This window comes from Bombina bombina, chromosome 1 (genome assembly GCF_027579735.1).
Source record: "Bombina bombina isolate aBomBom1 chromosome 1, aBomBom1.pri, whole genome shotgun sequence".
Lineage (NCBI taxonomy): Eukaryota > Metazoa > Chordata > Amphibia > Anura > Bombinatoridae > Bombina > Bombina bombina.
This window is the reverse complement of record NC_069499.1, coordinates 60,738,516-60,754,226: the sequence shown is the minus strand read 5'-3', so window position 1 is coordinate 60,754,226 and position 15,711 is coordinate 60,738,516. Positions and strand designations below refer to the sequence as shown.

The following is a 15,711-nucleotide window of genomic DNA, read 5'->3' as shown; positions in this document are numbered from 1 at the left end:
GGTTAGGATTTATTTTACAGGTAATTTTGTAATTATTTTAACTAGGTAGCTATTAAATAGTTACTAGCTATTTAATAGCTATTGTACCTAGTTAAAATAAATACAAAGTTACCTGTAAAATAAATATAAATCCTAAAATAGCTACAATGTAACTATTAGTTATATTGTAGCTATATTAGGGTTAATTTTATAGGTAAGTATTTAGTTTTAAATAGGAATAATTTATTTAATTATAGTAAATTTATTTAATTATAGTAAATTTATTTATATTTATGTAAATTATATTTAAGTTAGGGGGGTGTTAGGGTTAGGGTTAGACTTAGGTTTAGGGGTTAATAACTTTATTATAGTAGCGGCGATGTTGGGGGCGGCAGATTAGGGGTTAATAATTGTAGGTAGGTGGCGGCGATGTTAGGGAGGGCAGATTAGGGGTTAATTAAATTTATTATAGTGTTTGCGAGGCGGGAGTGTGGCGCTTTAGGGGTTAATAGATGTATTATAGTGGCGGCAATGTCCGGTCGGCAGATTAGGGGTTAATAAGTGTAGGTAGGTGTGGGGACAGATTAGGGGTTAATAAATATAATATAGGTGTCGGTGATGTTAGGGACAGCAGATTAGGGGTTCATAGCAATAATGTAGGTTGGCAGATTAGGGGTTAAATAATTGTATTATAGGATTTGCCATGTGGGGGGGCCTCGGTTTAGGGGTTCATAGGTAGTTTATGGGTGTTAGTGTACTTTGTAGCACTGTAGTTAGGAGCTTTATGTTCCGGCGTTAGACCATAAAACTCTTAATTACTGACTTTTTTATGCAGTAGGAGTCTTGGAGGTAGAGGCTGTACGGCTCACTTCTTCCAAGACTCGCAATACCGGCATTAGGAAAATCCCATTAGAAAGATAGGATACGCAATTGACGTATGGGGATTTGCGGTAGCCTCGAGTCGCGGAAGAAAAGTGAGCGGTACACCTGTACCTGCCAAACTCGTAATACCAATGGGCGTTAAAAAGCAACGTTAGGACCCCTTAACGCTGCTTTTTAAGGCTAACGCAAAACTCTAAATCTAGGTGTTAGTTACTGTAGTCAAGTGGATTTTCAAAAGGGTGTTTCTAACAAAATGTCCCTTTTAAATGGGTTTGCCTTTTAATGATATGCACTATGGATGTATAAACATATTAAATCTGATTACTAATAAATTATGGTAGATTTGAAAATTACACATATTCTTGTTTTAAACGAAACTAAAACAACACATACATTAAAAAATGGATAATTGTCACATATAAAGTAATATCAATGATGTTTTTTATTTATTTATTTTGCTTTGATTTAACACATTTTAGTCCTCTTCAAAGTGGGACAGTCACTGTGGCATTGTTCAGATTTTCCACTTCAAACAGCCAAGCGCGTGTCAGATGTGAAATGCTATTTTAACCCCTTAGTCGCCAGTTGCATCCCTCTCAGGCATCCTAGATAATAAAATAAGCCATTAATAAATGTGAAAATAATAAAAGCATTTATAAAATAATACGTTGTTTTAAATCTATAAATTCATATTTTTTTTTGTAAAGTATTAAAGAGTTTGCTTCAGCAGCAATATGAAAAAGCAGAATTATACAAAATTGCAGGTGGCTGTTGCATATTTATGTCACGCGGCTGTGTGACTGTGAAGCAGGGAACAAACCACTAATAGACTTACAGCTGTTAACAAAGACTTTTAGGCTCAGATATCTTATATTCTACTTCAAAGGCACATAAAAGCTTTTTATAAAAATAAATATTAACCCCTTTGGGGCAGTTGGTAGAGGTCACTAACCCCATAGAACTCAAAACTGAATGTTTACGATTAGCATTTTTGCATTATACATTGTTGTAAATACTGCTGTTCATTATAATGTTATACGCAAACAGGTACATAATCACTCCGAACCTACCTCCGAATGCTGTCATGGAAAGGAGGGAAAGAGGTATATGATAAAAGAGGTCATTTGGAAAGGTGTTTTTTTAAATGCTCTGAATTATGAAAACTTAAATTGGATGTTCCTATCTCTTTAAAATATAGCTCCGTATGCCAATAAACTAGTTTGAAAAGAGGGACATTTCATTTAAGTTGGTGTTTTTCTACAGTATTCCAAACCACTACACACTACGATAATCATAAACCGTGCAAAAGGGCGTTATGTGATGCCTGGGATACCACTGGTGAGAGTCCACAATGTAAAATGTTCTAGGGGTTTCATGATGTAAATGGTGAAAAAATATATTTTTTCTATAGACTGGATCAAAATTTCAAAAAAGGAAAATACCTGTTCACAGACAAGAGTTCTAATGTAAGCCTCCTGGGATTCTTTTATCTTCTCAACTTGTGTCAATTGGAGGACAAAGAAGCACAGCAAAACATTAGCTAGTGTCTTAAAAGGGTTGCATCAGAATGAAACTGGGCTTTAACCCAGACCGTCAGGCTTTGGCTCATAACAGCACAGTTAAGTACACGTCAGAAGTTCCTCAGCTACTATTAGTATACTCCATTATTAGTTACTGGCACCGCAGCTCCTCTCAGTCATCCTCAATACTGGCTGCCTAGCTCCTCTCAGTCACCCTAAATACTGGCTGCCTAGCTCCTCTCACTCAGCCTCAATACTGGCTGCCTAGCTCCTCTCACTCATCCTCAATACTGGCTGCCTAGCTCCTCTCACTCATCCTCAATACTGGCTGCCTAGCTCCTCTCACTCATCCTCAATACTGGCTGCCTAGCTCCCCTCAGTCACCCTAAATACTGGCTTCCTAGCTCCTCTCACTCATCCTCAATACTGGCTGCCTAGCTCCTCTCAGTCATCCTCAATACTGGCTGCCTAGCTCCTCTCAGTCATCCTCAATACTGGCTGCCTAGCTCCTCTCAGTCATCCTCAATACTGGCTGCCTAGCTTCTCTCAGTCATCCTCAATACTGGCTGCCCTGCTCCTCTCAGTCATCCTCAATACTGGCTGCCTAGCTCCTCTCAGTCATCCTCAATACTGGCTGCCTAGCTCCTCTCAGTCATCCTCAATACTGGCTGCCTAGCTCCTCTCAGTCATCCTCAATACTGGCTGCCTAGCTCCTCTCAGTCATCCTCAATACTGGGTGCCCTGCTCCTCTCAGTCATCCTCAATACTGGCTGCCTAGCTCCTCACAGTCATCCTCAATACTGGCTGCCTGGCTCCTCTCAGTCATCCTCAATACTGGCTGCCTAGCTCCTCTCACTCATCCTCAATACTGGCTGCCCTGCTCCTCTCACTCATCCTCAATACTGGCTGCCTAGCTCCTCTCAGTCATCCTAAATACTGGCTGCCTAGCTCCTCTCAGTCATCCTCAATACTGGCTGCCCTGCTCCTCTCAGTCATCCTCAATACTGGCTGCCTAGCTCCTCTCAGTCATCCTCAATACTGGCTGCCCTGCTCCTCTCAGTCAACCTCAATACTGGCTGCCTAGCTCCTCTATCCTCAATACTGACTGCCTAGCTCCTCTCAGTCATCCTCAATGCTGACTGCCTAGCTCCTCTCAGTCATCCTCAATACTGGCTGCCTAGCTCCTCTCAGTCATTCTTAATACTGACTGCCTAGCTCCTCTCAGTCATCCTCAATACTGGCTGCCTATCTCCTCTCAGTCATCCTCAATACTAACTGCCTAGCTTCTCTCAGTCATCCTCAATACTGGCTGCCTAGCTCCTCTCATACTCGACACCGGAGCCTATGGGAACTTTATTAATAGTGCTATTATAAGGTGTAATAAAATTCCATGTGTGTTAAAACAGAATCCTGTAGCAATTCGAGTTATTGATGGTTCGTCCATTGCTAGTGGCCCTATCACTCATCAAACTATCCCTTTATTACTTACAACACCTTCTGATTATACCGAGTTTATTGAATTCAATGTTTTGCCCTCACCACTTGTCTTAGGCATATCATGGTTTAAAAAACATCAACCCACTATAAACTGGGAGACTCTGGAGGTCACTCTTCAATCACTGTTCTGTCAACAAACTTGCTACTCTTCACAAACTCTCTTGGAAACAACACAGCCCGGACATCAGATTCCTCACGAATATCAAGAGTTCACTGATGTTTTCAGTAAAACTGAAGCTGAATCGTTGCCTCCCCATCGCATATACGATTGTCCTATTGAGATCAAACCTGGTTCAACTATTCCATATGGCCGCTTGTATTCGTTATCCACACCAGAATTGGAACATCTTAAGAGTTACTTGGAGGAAAATCTTCACAAGGGCTTTATACGTCCTTCCACCTCCTCAGCGGGCGCCGGAATGTTCTTTGTAAAGAACAAGGATGGTTCTCTACGCCCAATCATCGACTATAGAGAACTAAACCAGCGCACCATAAAAAATCGATACCCACTTCCTCTGATACCAGAATTAATAGAGCGTCTCCGTGATGCCAAAATATTCACAAAGTTGGATCTTCGAGGTGCTTACAATCTCGTTCGAATACGTGAAGGGGATGAGTGGTTGACAGCATTTAGGACCAGGTACGGCTTGTTTGAGTACTTGGTCATGCCCTTTGGGCTTTGTAATGCCCCCGGGACCTTCCAACATTTTATTAATGACGTCTTCAGGGATTTATTAGATGTCTGTATCGTCATCTATTTAGATGACATACTCATTTACTCAAATACCTACGAGGACCACATCATACATGTACGCCGCAAACTTTCCAGATTGAGGATACATTGTTTGTATGCCAAGCTCGAGAAGTGTGAGTTCCATGCTAACAGTATCTCATTCCTTGGTTACAACATCAGCCCAAGAGGAATTAGCATGCAGGATGACAAGGTAGAGACTGTGAGGAATTGGGCTCCACCTAAAACAAGAAAGGAACTTCAAAGATCCCTTGGTTTGGCTAACTATTATAGAAAGTTCGTAAAAGACTTCTCTAAGTTAGCCAAACCCTTGACTCACAAGTTCCACTATCCAATTCCGTCAGAACGCAATTGCTGATCATGCCTTTGAGCTTCTCAAGTTCAAGGTCACTTCTGCCCCTATCCTCCATTTTCCAGACCCAAGTCTTCAGTATATCCTTGAGGTAGATTCTTCAGACTTTGCTCTAGGTGCGATTCTCTCACAAAAAACTTCCCTGACAGAACCTATGCATCCAGTTGCGTTCTTCTCCAAGGTTTTGAGTTCCTCAGAAGTCAATTACCCCATAGGGGAAAAGGAGCCTCTAGCTATCAAAAGGGCATTGGAACATTGGAGGCACCTGCTTGAAGGAACGTCACTCCCCATCATCATTTACACCAACCATAAGAACCTGGAATTCCTACAAACAAATAAAACCTTATCCTACAGACAGGTGCGCTGGAGTTTATTCTTCACTAGATTCAATTTTCACATAATCTACAGACGATCAAACAAAAACAGAAAAGCAGATGCTCTCTCATGGAAAGATAGCCAACCAGTATACCATCACAACATCACTTCTATGATTCCTTCATGTAAATTTATTGGACTAACCCCCTATTTGCTTAAAGCTTTCAAGGATTCATTATCTGCCAACATAGAACTCCCCTTAAACTTACTCGAAAATAAATCTGATGGCCTATTCTATCACAGAGACAAGATTTATGTGCCAACGAACTTAAGACCTCTCCTCCTACAGTTGCATCATGATTCCCCACTAGTAGGACACCCAGGGGAGAGGAGGACACTCGAGAACATTTCCAGGAAATTTTGGTGGCCTTCGATGTCACAATCCATTAAGACTTATGTAAACACCTGTACAATATGTGCCACTTCCAAGTCTCCAAAATGCCCTCCTTATGGACTTCTTATGCCTTTACCGAATCCACCTAAACCGTGGCATCATTTGTCTCTAGATTTCATTGTGGAGCTACCTACCTCTGCTAGGATGAAAACCATATTGGTAGTCGTTGACCTCTTGACTAAGATGGCTCATTTTGTACCCTTTCACAAATTGCCCACAGCTACAGAGACTGCAAAATTATTTCTAGGTAACATTGTACGCCTACATGGCCTTCTGAAATTTCTAACTTCGGACCGCGGAACACAGTTCACCTCCCGCTTTTGGAAAGCACTCTGTAATCTACTACAAATGGATCACCATCTCTCGACCTCTTTTCATCCTCAGATGAATGGACAGGTGGAGCGAGTAAATCATTGGCTGGAACAGTATCTCCGTTGCTTCTGCTCCTACCAACAAGGCGAGTGGTTAACTTATCTTTCTATGGCGGAATTCGCTTTTAACAACTCCATGAATTCCTCCACAAAGATGACACCTTTTCTGGTGAATTACGGTTTCCATCCAAACTCCTACACTACCTCGGGTCTATCTGACAATACCTCCACTGATTGTCCTCATGCTAACGATTACACCTCTAACATTCGAAATATTTTCAAGCTTTTACAAGAGAACATTACAGAATCTCAAGAACGACAGAAACACTACTATAATTTACAAAGACGACCTGCTCCTAACTACTCAGTGGGGGTTTTAGTTTGGCTATCAACTAAAAACCTAAAACTCAGAGTGCCTAGCAAAAAACTAGGAGGATTGTACATTGGACCATTTCCAATAACAAAAATCGTTAACCCCAACGCAGTCACATTACAGCTGCCCAATTCCTTGAAAGTACACCCTACATTTCATGTCTCCCTCTTGAAACCATGTGTCACAATGAGATCTATTGGAAGTACTCTACCACCTACTAACACTCTTCCACAGATGGATGAATATGAGGTGGAGTCCTTGATCGATTCCCGAATTCGTAATGGACAGTTGCAATACCTGGTCCATTGGTGGGTTATTCCTCTGATGACGATACATGGGAGCCTTTTAACAACATACATAGCCCAAGGATGTTGTCTCTTCCATCGACGACATCCAGACCGCCCGGGTCCCTAACGACCCTCCGTCTGTCTTCGGGAGGGGGAGATGTCAGGATTCACCATGGTTACCTGCATTCATGTCCAAACTCCTCCCACTTTCCCTTTAAATCCGGATCACGCCCTGTTCCTAGTGCTTAGTAATTTTGTGTGCTATCACTGATAACTGCCTCTATCCTAAGCTCCTGATATTCATTGGATTTACAGCACCAATTCTCTACCTACAGTGGCAACTTATGGTCTGGAATATACTTGCTCTGTGAGATATACGGACACTCACCTTGTTTCCCAAACTGAATCAGAGACAGCGTGATTTCAAGCTAACTGCTTTCCCTTGCTAATCTCTCACGCTGCTTATCGCAGATCATTGTATGACTTTAATTCATCTGAGCATCTTACCTTTGGGTCAAACCTTTAACCACACAGGTTATAAAGTGACCAGACTTATTCAATCAGCTAATATCTCATATTAGCAACGCAACTCCGCTAAACACCAGGAGCCGACAAACAGCTGATTGTACGGTGACGTCACCCGCTACTCTAGACTCTCTAAATAACACGCCCCTCCTGGAGCGTAGTAACACCACAAGCTCCAAATTACAGTCTTGCCTCTAACAACTGCTGAGACCATCTGCTCGGGTTAAACAGCTGCAACACGCAGTTCTCACTCTGCCACTACTCAAAGACTCTTTCGCTATACTCAGATAAGTTAAAGGGGTATATTTGTTATTTTGTGAATTATTCTACTGCAATTCACATTTATAATTCCCCTGCATTATCTCCTCACAAGCTCTGTCATTTCAACTATTCTCTCCATAATAGTTGTAGATACAGCAAGTGACACAAACACAAATTTATAAAGGTCTGCAGCTGAGATTTGCATAAACACGGTCCCAGGGTATTACAGATATTATCAGCCCTGATAAACCCCTGACATACTCATCCTCAATACTGGCTGCCTAGCTCCTCTCAGTCATCCTCAATACTGCCTGCCTAGCTCCTCTCACTCATCCTCAATACTGGCTGCCTGGCTCCTCTCAGTCATCCCCAATACTGGCTGCCTAGCTCCTCTCAGTCATCCTCAATACTGGCTGCCTAGCTCCTCTGTCATCCTCAATACTGGCTGCCTAGCTCCTCTCAGTCATCTCCAATACTGGCTGCCTAGCTCCTCTCAGTCATCCTCAATACTGGCTGCCTAAGCTCCTCTCTGTCATCCCCAATACTGGCTGCCTAGCTCCTCTCAGTCATCCTCAATACTGGCTGCCTAGCTCCTCTCAGTCATCCTTAATACTGGCTGCCTAGCTCCTCTCACTCATCCTCAGTACTGGCTGCCTAGCTCCTCTCAGTCATCCTCAATACTGGCTGCCTAGCTCCTCTCACTCATCCTCAATACTGGCTGCCTAGCTCCTTTCAGTCATACCCAATACTGGCTGCCTAGCTCCTCTCAGTCATCTTCAATACTGGCTGCCTAGCTCCTCTCAGTCATCCTCAATACTGGCTGCCTGGCTCCTCTTAGTCATCCTCAATACTGGTTGCCTAGCTCCTCTCAGTCATCCTCAATACTGGCTGCCTAGCTCCTCTCAGTCATCCTCAATACTGGCTGCCTAGCTTATTATTGGCCGATGTCTGCCCTGTTCCTATTAGTGCACCTCATTACTGACCAAAGTCTGCCCTGCTCCTCTCAGTGCTCCTTATTATTGGCTGATGTCTGCCCTGTTCCTATTAGTGCACCTCATTACTGACCAATGTTTGCCCTGCTCCTCTCAGTGCACCTCATAACTGACCAGTGACTGCCCTGCTCCTCTCAGTGCACCTCATTACTGACCAATGTCTGACCTGCTCCTCTCAGTGCACCACATAACTGACCAGTGACTGCCCTGCTACTCTCAGTGCACCTCATAACTGACCAGTGACTGCCCTACTCCTCTCAGTGCATCTCATAACTGACCAGTGACTGCCCTGCTCCTCTCAGTGCAGCTCATAACTGACCAGTGATTGTCCTACTCCTCTCAGTGCACCTCATAAATGATCAGTGACTGCCCTGCTCCTCTAAGTGCAGCTCATAACTGACCAGTGACTGCCCTGCTCCTCTCAGTGCACCTCATAACTGATCAGTGACTTCCCTGCTCCTCTCAGTGCACCTTATAACTGACCAGTGACTGCCCTGCTGCTCTAATTGCACCTCATAACTGACCAGTGACTTCCCTGCTCCTCTCACTGCAACTTATAACTGACCAATGACTGCCCTGCTCCTCTCAGTGCACCTCATAACTGACCATTAACTGCCCTGCTCCTCTCAGTGAACCTCATAACTGACAAGTGACTGCCCTACTCCTCTCAGTGCACCTCATAACTGACCAGTGACTGCCCTGCTCCTCTAACTGCACCTTATAACTGACCAGTGACTGCCCTGTTCCACTCAGGGCACCTCATAACTGACCACTGACTGCCCTGCTCTTCTCAGTGCACCTTATAAATAACCAGTAACTGCCCTGCTACTCTCAGTGCACCTTATAACTAACCAGTGACTTCCCTGCTCTTCTCAGTGCACCTTATAACTGACCAGTGACTGCCCTGCTCCTCTCACTGCACCTTATAACTGACCAGTGACTGCCCTGTTCCACTCAGGGCACCTCATAACTGACCAGTGACTGTCCTGCTCCTCTCACTGCACCTTTTAACTGACCAGTGACTGCCCTGTTCCACTCAGGGCACCTCATAACTGACCACTAACTGCCCTGCTCCTCTCAGTGCACCTTATAAATAACCAGTGACTGTCCTGCTACTCTCAGTGCACCTTATAACTGACCAGTGACTGCCCTGCTAATCTCAGTGCACCTGATAACTAACCAGTGACTGCCCTGCTCCTCTCAGTGCACCTCATAACCGACCAGCGCCAGCCCTGCTCCTCTCAATGTACCTTATAAATAACCAGTGACTGCCCTGCTACTCTCAGTGCGCCTCATAACTGAGCAGTGACTGCCCTGCTACTCTCAGTGCACCTTATAAATAACCAGTGACTGCCCTGCTACTCTCAGTGCACCTCATAACTGACCAGTGACTGCCCTGCTCCTCTCAGTGCACCTCATAACTGACCAGGGACTGTCCCTGCTCCTCTCAATGTACCTTATAAACTAACCAGTGCCTGCCCTGCTCCTCTGAATGTACCTCATAACTAACCAGTGACTGCCCTGTTCCTCTCAGTGCACCTCATAACTGACCAGTGACTGCCCTGCTCCTCTCAATGTACCTCATAACTGACCAGTGACTGCCCTGCTCCTCTCAATGTACCTCATAACTAACCAGTGACTGCCCTGTTCCTTTCAGTGCACCTCACCACTGAACAGTGACTGCCCTGCTTCTCTCAGTGCACCTCATCACTGACCAGTGACTGCCCTGCTCCATTCAGGGCACCTTATTACTGACCAGTGACTGTTCCTGCTCTGCTAAGTGCACCTCATAACTGACCAGTGACTGCCCTGTTCCTCTCGGTGCACCTTATGACTGACCAGTGACTGCCCTGCTCCTCTCAGTGCACCTTATAACTGACCAGTGACTGCCCTGCTCCTCTCAGTGCACCCTATAACTGATCAGTGACTGCCCTGCTGCTCTAATTGCACCTCATAACTGACCAGTGACTTCCCTGCTCCTCTAAGTGCACCTCATAACTGACCAGTGACTGCCCTGCTCCTCTCACTGCACCTTATAACTGACCAATGACTGCCTTGCTCCTCTCAGTGCACCTCATAACTGACCATTAACTGCCCTGCTCCTCTCAGTGAACCTCATAACTGACAAGTGACTGCCCTACTCCTCTCAGTGCACCTCATAACTGACCAGTGACTGCCCTGCTCCTCTCACTGCACCTTATAACTGACCAGTGACTGCCCTGTTCCACTCAGGGCACCTCATAACTGACCACTGACTGCCCTGCTCTTCTCAGTGCACCTTATAAATAACCAGTGACTGCCCTGCTACCCTCAGTGCACCTTATAACTAACCAGTGACTTCCCTGCTCTTCTCAGTGCACCTTATAACTGACCAGTGACTGCCCTGCTCCTCTCACTGCACCTTATAACTGACCAGTGACTGCCCTGTTCCACTCAGGGCACCTCATAACTGACCAGTGACTGTCTTGCTCCTCTCACTGCACCTTATAACTGACCAGTGACTGCCCTGTTCCACTCAGGGCACCTCATAACTGACCACTAACTGCCCTGCTCCTCTCAGTGCACCTTATAAATAACCAGTGACTGCCCTGCTACTCTCAGTGCACCTTATAACTGACCAGTGACTGCCCTGCTAATCTCAGTGCACCTGATAACTAACCAGTGACTGCCCTGCTCCTCTCAGTGCACCTCATAACCGACCAGCGCCAGCCCTGCTCCTCTCAATGTACCTTATAAATAACCAGTGACTGCCCTGCTACTCTCAGTGCGCCACATAACTGACCAGTGACTGCCCTGCTACTCTCAGTGCACCTTATAAATAACCAGTGACTGCCCTGCTACTCTCAGTGCACCTCATAACTGACCAGTGACTGCCCTGCTCCTCTCAGTGCACCTCATAACTGACCAGGGACTGTCCCTGCTCCTCTCAATGTACCTTATAACTAACCAGTGCCTGCCCTGCTCCTCTGAATGTACCTCATAACTAACCAGTGACTGCCCTGTTCCTCTCAGTGCACCTCATAACTGACCAGTGACTGCCCTGCTCCTCTCAATGTACCTCATAACTGACCAGTGACTGCCCTGCTCCTCTCAATGTACCTCATAACTAACCAGTGACTGCCCTGTTCCTTTCAGTGCACCTCACCACTGAACAGTGACTGCCCTGCTTCTCTCAGTGCACCTCATCACTGACCAGTGACTGCCCTGCTCCATTCAGGGCACCTTATTACTGACCAGTGACTGTTCCTGCTCTGCTAAGTGCACCTCATAACTGACCAGTGACTGCCCTGTTCCTCTCGGTGCACCTTATGACTGACCAGTGACTGCCCTGCTCCTCTCAGTGCACCTTATAACTGACCAGTGACTGCCCTGCTCCTCTCAGTGCACCCTATAACTGATCAGTGACTGCCCTGCTGCTCTAATTGCACCTCATAACTGACCAGTGACTTCCCTGCTCCTCTAAGTGCACCTCATAACTGACCAGTGACTGCCCTGCTCCTCTCACTGCACCTTATAACTGACCAATGACTGCCTTGCTCCTCTCAGTGCACCTCATAACTGACCATTAACTGCCCTGCTCCTCTCAGTGAACCTCATAACTGACAAGTGACTGCCCTACTCCTCTCAGTGCACCTCATAACTGACCAGTGACTGCCCTGCTCCTCTCACTGCACCTTATAACTGACCAGTGACTGCCCTGTTCCACTCAGGGCACCTCATAACTGACCACTGACTGCCCTGCTCTTCTCAGTGCACCTTATAAATAACCAGTGACTGCCCTGCTACCCTCAGTGCACCTTATAACTAACCAGTGACTTCCCTGCTCTTCTCAGTGCACCTTATAACTGACCAGTGACTGCCCTGCTCCTCTCACTGCACCTTATAACTGACCAGTGACTGCCCTGTTCCACTCAGGGCACCTCATAACTGACCAGTGACTGTCCTGCTCCTCTCACTGCACCTTATAACTGACCAGTGACTGCCCTGTTCCACTCAGGGCACCTCATAACTGACCACTAACTGCCCTGCTCCTCTCAGTGCACCTTATAAATAACCAGTGACTGCCCTGCTACTCTCAGTGCACCTTATAACTGACCAGTGACTGCCCTGCTAATCTCAGTGCACCTGATAACTAACCAGTGACTGCCCTGCTCCTCTCAGTGCACCTCATAACCGACCAGCGCCAGCCCTGCTCCTCTCAATGTACCTTATAAATAACCAGTGACTGCCCTGCTACTCTCAGTGCACCTCATAACTGACCAGTGACTGCCCTGCTACTCTCAGTGCAACTTATAAATAACCAGTGACTGCCCTGCTCCTCTCAGTGCACCTCATAACTGACCAGTGACTGCCCTGCTCCTCTCAGTGCACCTCATAACTGACCAGGGACTGACCCTGCTCCTCTCAATATACCTTATAACTAACCAGTGCCTGCCCTGCTCCTCTGAATGTACCTCATAAATAACCAGTGACTGCCCTGTTCCTCTCAGTGCACCTCATAACTGACCAGTGACTGCCCTGCTCCTCTCAATGTACCTCAAAACTGACCAGTGACTGCCCTGCTCCTCTCAATGTACCTCATAACTAACCAGTGACTGCCCTGTTCCTTTCAGTGCACCTCACCACTGAACAGTGACTGCCCTGCTTCTCTCAGTGCACCTCATCACTGACCAGTGACTGCCCTGCTCCATTCAGCGCACCTCATTACTGACCAGTGACTGTTCTTGCTCTGCTAAGTGCACCTCATAACTGACCAGTGACTGCCCTGTTCCTCTTGGTGCACCTTATGACTGACCAGTGACTGCCCTGTTCCTCTCGGTGCACCTTATGACTGACCAGTGACTGCCCTGCTCCTCTCAGTGCACCTTATAACTGACCAGTGACTGCCCTGCTCCTCTCAGTGCACCCTATAACTGATCAGTGACTGCCCTGCTCTACTCAGTGCACCTCATTACTGACCAGTGACTGCCCTGCTAATCTCAGTGCACCTTATAACTAACCAGTGACTGCCCCACTCCTCTCAGTGCACCTCATAACCAACCAGTGCCTGCCCTGCTCCTCTCAATGTACCTTATAAATAACCAGTGACTGCCCTGCTACTCTCAGTGCACCTCATAACTGATCAGTGACTTCCCTGCTCCTCTCAGTGCACCTTATAACTGACCAGTGACTGCCCTGCTGCTCTAATTGCACCTCATAACTGACCAGTGACTTCCCTGCTCCTCTAAGTGCACCTCATAACTGATCAGTAACTTCCCTGCTCCTCTCAGTGCACCTTATAACTGACCAGTAACTGCCCTGCTCCTCTCACTGCACCTTATAACTGACCAGTGACTGCCCTGCTCCTCTCAGTGCACCTCATAAATGACCAGTAACTGCCCTGCTCCTCTCAGTGAACCTCATAACTGACCAGTGACTGCCCTGCTCCTCTCAGTGCACATCATAACTGACGAGTGACTGCCCTACTCCTCTCAGTGCACCTCATAACATAGAAACATAGAAACATAGATATTGACGGCAGATAAGAGCCATAGGCCCAGCAAGTCTGCCCGACCTTACCTAACAGTAAAACTTATCTAGTTCGTAGGATAGCCCTATGCTTGTCCCATGCATTTTTAAAGTCCCCCACAGTGTTTGTTGCTACTACCTCTTGAGGAAGTTTATTCCATAAATCAATCACTCTTTCTGTAAAGAAGTGCTTCCTCAAATTACTCCTGAATCTACTACCCTTTAGCTTGAGCTCATGACCCCTTGTTCTTGAATTTTCCATTTTATGTAAAATACCCACAGCCTCAGTTTTACTAAACCCTTTAATGTACTTGAAAGTTGCTATCATATCACCTCTTTCCCTTCTCTCCTCTAAGCTATACATATTTAGGTCATTGAGCCTATCCTGGTAAGTTTTATTTTTTAGACCATGTACCATTTTGGTAGCCCTCCTTTGCACAGATTCAAGTTTGTTAATATCCTTCTGAAGATATGGCCTCCAGAACTGCACACAATACTCAAGATGAGGCCTAACTAATGATCTATAAAGTGGCATAAGAACCTTACTATTTCTGCTGCAAATACCTCTACCAATACATCCAAGCATTCTGCTAGCCTTACTCGCTGCATTACTACATTGTTTACTAAGTTTTAAATCATCTGAAATAATAATTCCCAAGTCCTGTTCCTCGTCTGTAACAGTCAGTAAAGTGTCATTGAGTCTATAATTAACATTTGGATAACTGACCAGTGACTGCCCTGCTCCTCTCACTGCACCTTATAACTGACCAGTGACTGCCCTGTTCCACTCAGGGCACCTCAGAACTGACCAGTAACTGTCCTGCTCCTCTCACTGCACCTTATAACTGACCAGTGACTGCCCTGTTCCACTCAGGGCACCTCATAACTGACCACTAACTGCCCTGCTCCTCTCAGTGCACCTTATAAATAACCAGTGACTGCCCTGCTACTCTCAGTGCACCTTATAACTGACCAGTGACTGCCCTGCTAATCTCAGTGCACCTGATAACTAACCAGTGACTGCCCTGCTCCTCTCAGTGCACCTCATAACCGACCAGCGCCAGCCCTGCTCCTCTCAATGTACCTTATAAATAACCAGTGACTGCCCTGCTACTCTCAGTGCACCTCATAACTGACCAGTGACTGCCCTGCTACTCTCAGTGCACCTTATAAATAACCAGTGACTGCCCTGCTCCTCTCAGTGCACCTCATAACTGACCAGTGACTGCCCTGCTCCTCTCAGTGCACCTCATAACTGACCAGTGACTGCCCTGCTCCTCTCAATGTACCTCATAACTGACCAGTGACTGCCCTGCTCCTCTCAATGTACCTCATAACTGACCAGTGACTGCCCTGCTCCTCTCAATGCACCTCACCACTGAACAGTGACTGCCCTGCTTCTCTCAGTGCACCTCATCACTGACCAGTGACTGCCCTGCTCCATTCAGGGCACCTCATTACTGACCAGTGACTGTTCCTGCTCTGCTAAGTGCACCTCATAACTGACCAGTGACTGCCCTGTTCCTCTCGGTGCACCTTATGACTGACCAGTGACTGCCCTGTTCCTCTCGGTGCACCTTATGACTGACCAGTGACTGCCCTGCTCCTCTCAGTGCACCTTATAACTGACCAGTGACTGCCCTG

At 46.2% G+C, this 15,711-nt stretch overlaps 1 long non-coding RNA gene across 1 annotated transcript in view; it reads right to left on the bottom strand.

The window, feature by feature from the left end:
• Window positions 1-1,285: 1,285 nt before the first annotated feature.
• Window positions 1,286-15,711, bottom strand: part of LOC128636229 (uncharacterized) — an 80,875-nt gene continuing 66,449 nt past the window's right edge. The window contains exon 2 of the long non-coding RNA XR_008398684.1: window positions 1,286-1,466. This is a non-coding gene — a long non-coding RNA (uncharacterized LOC128636229). The remainder of the gene's footprint in view (window positions 1,467-15,711) is intronic.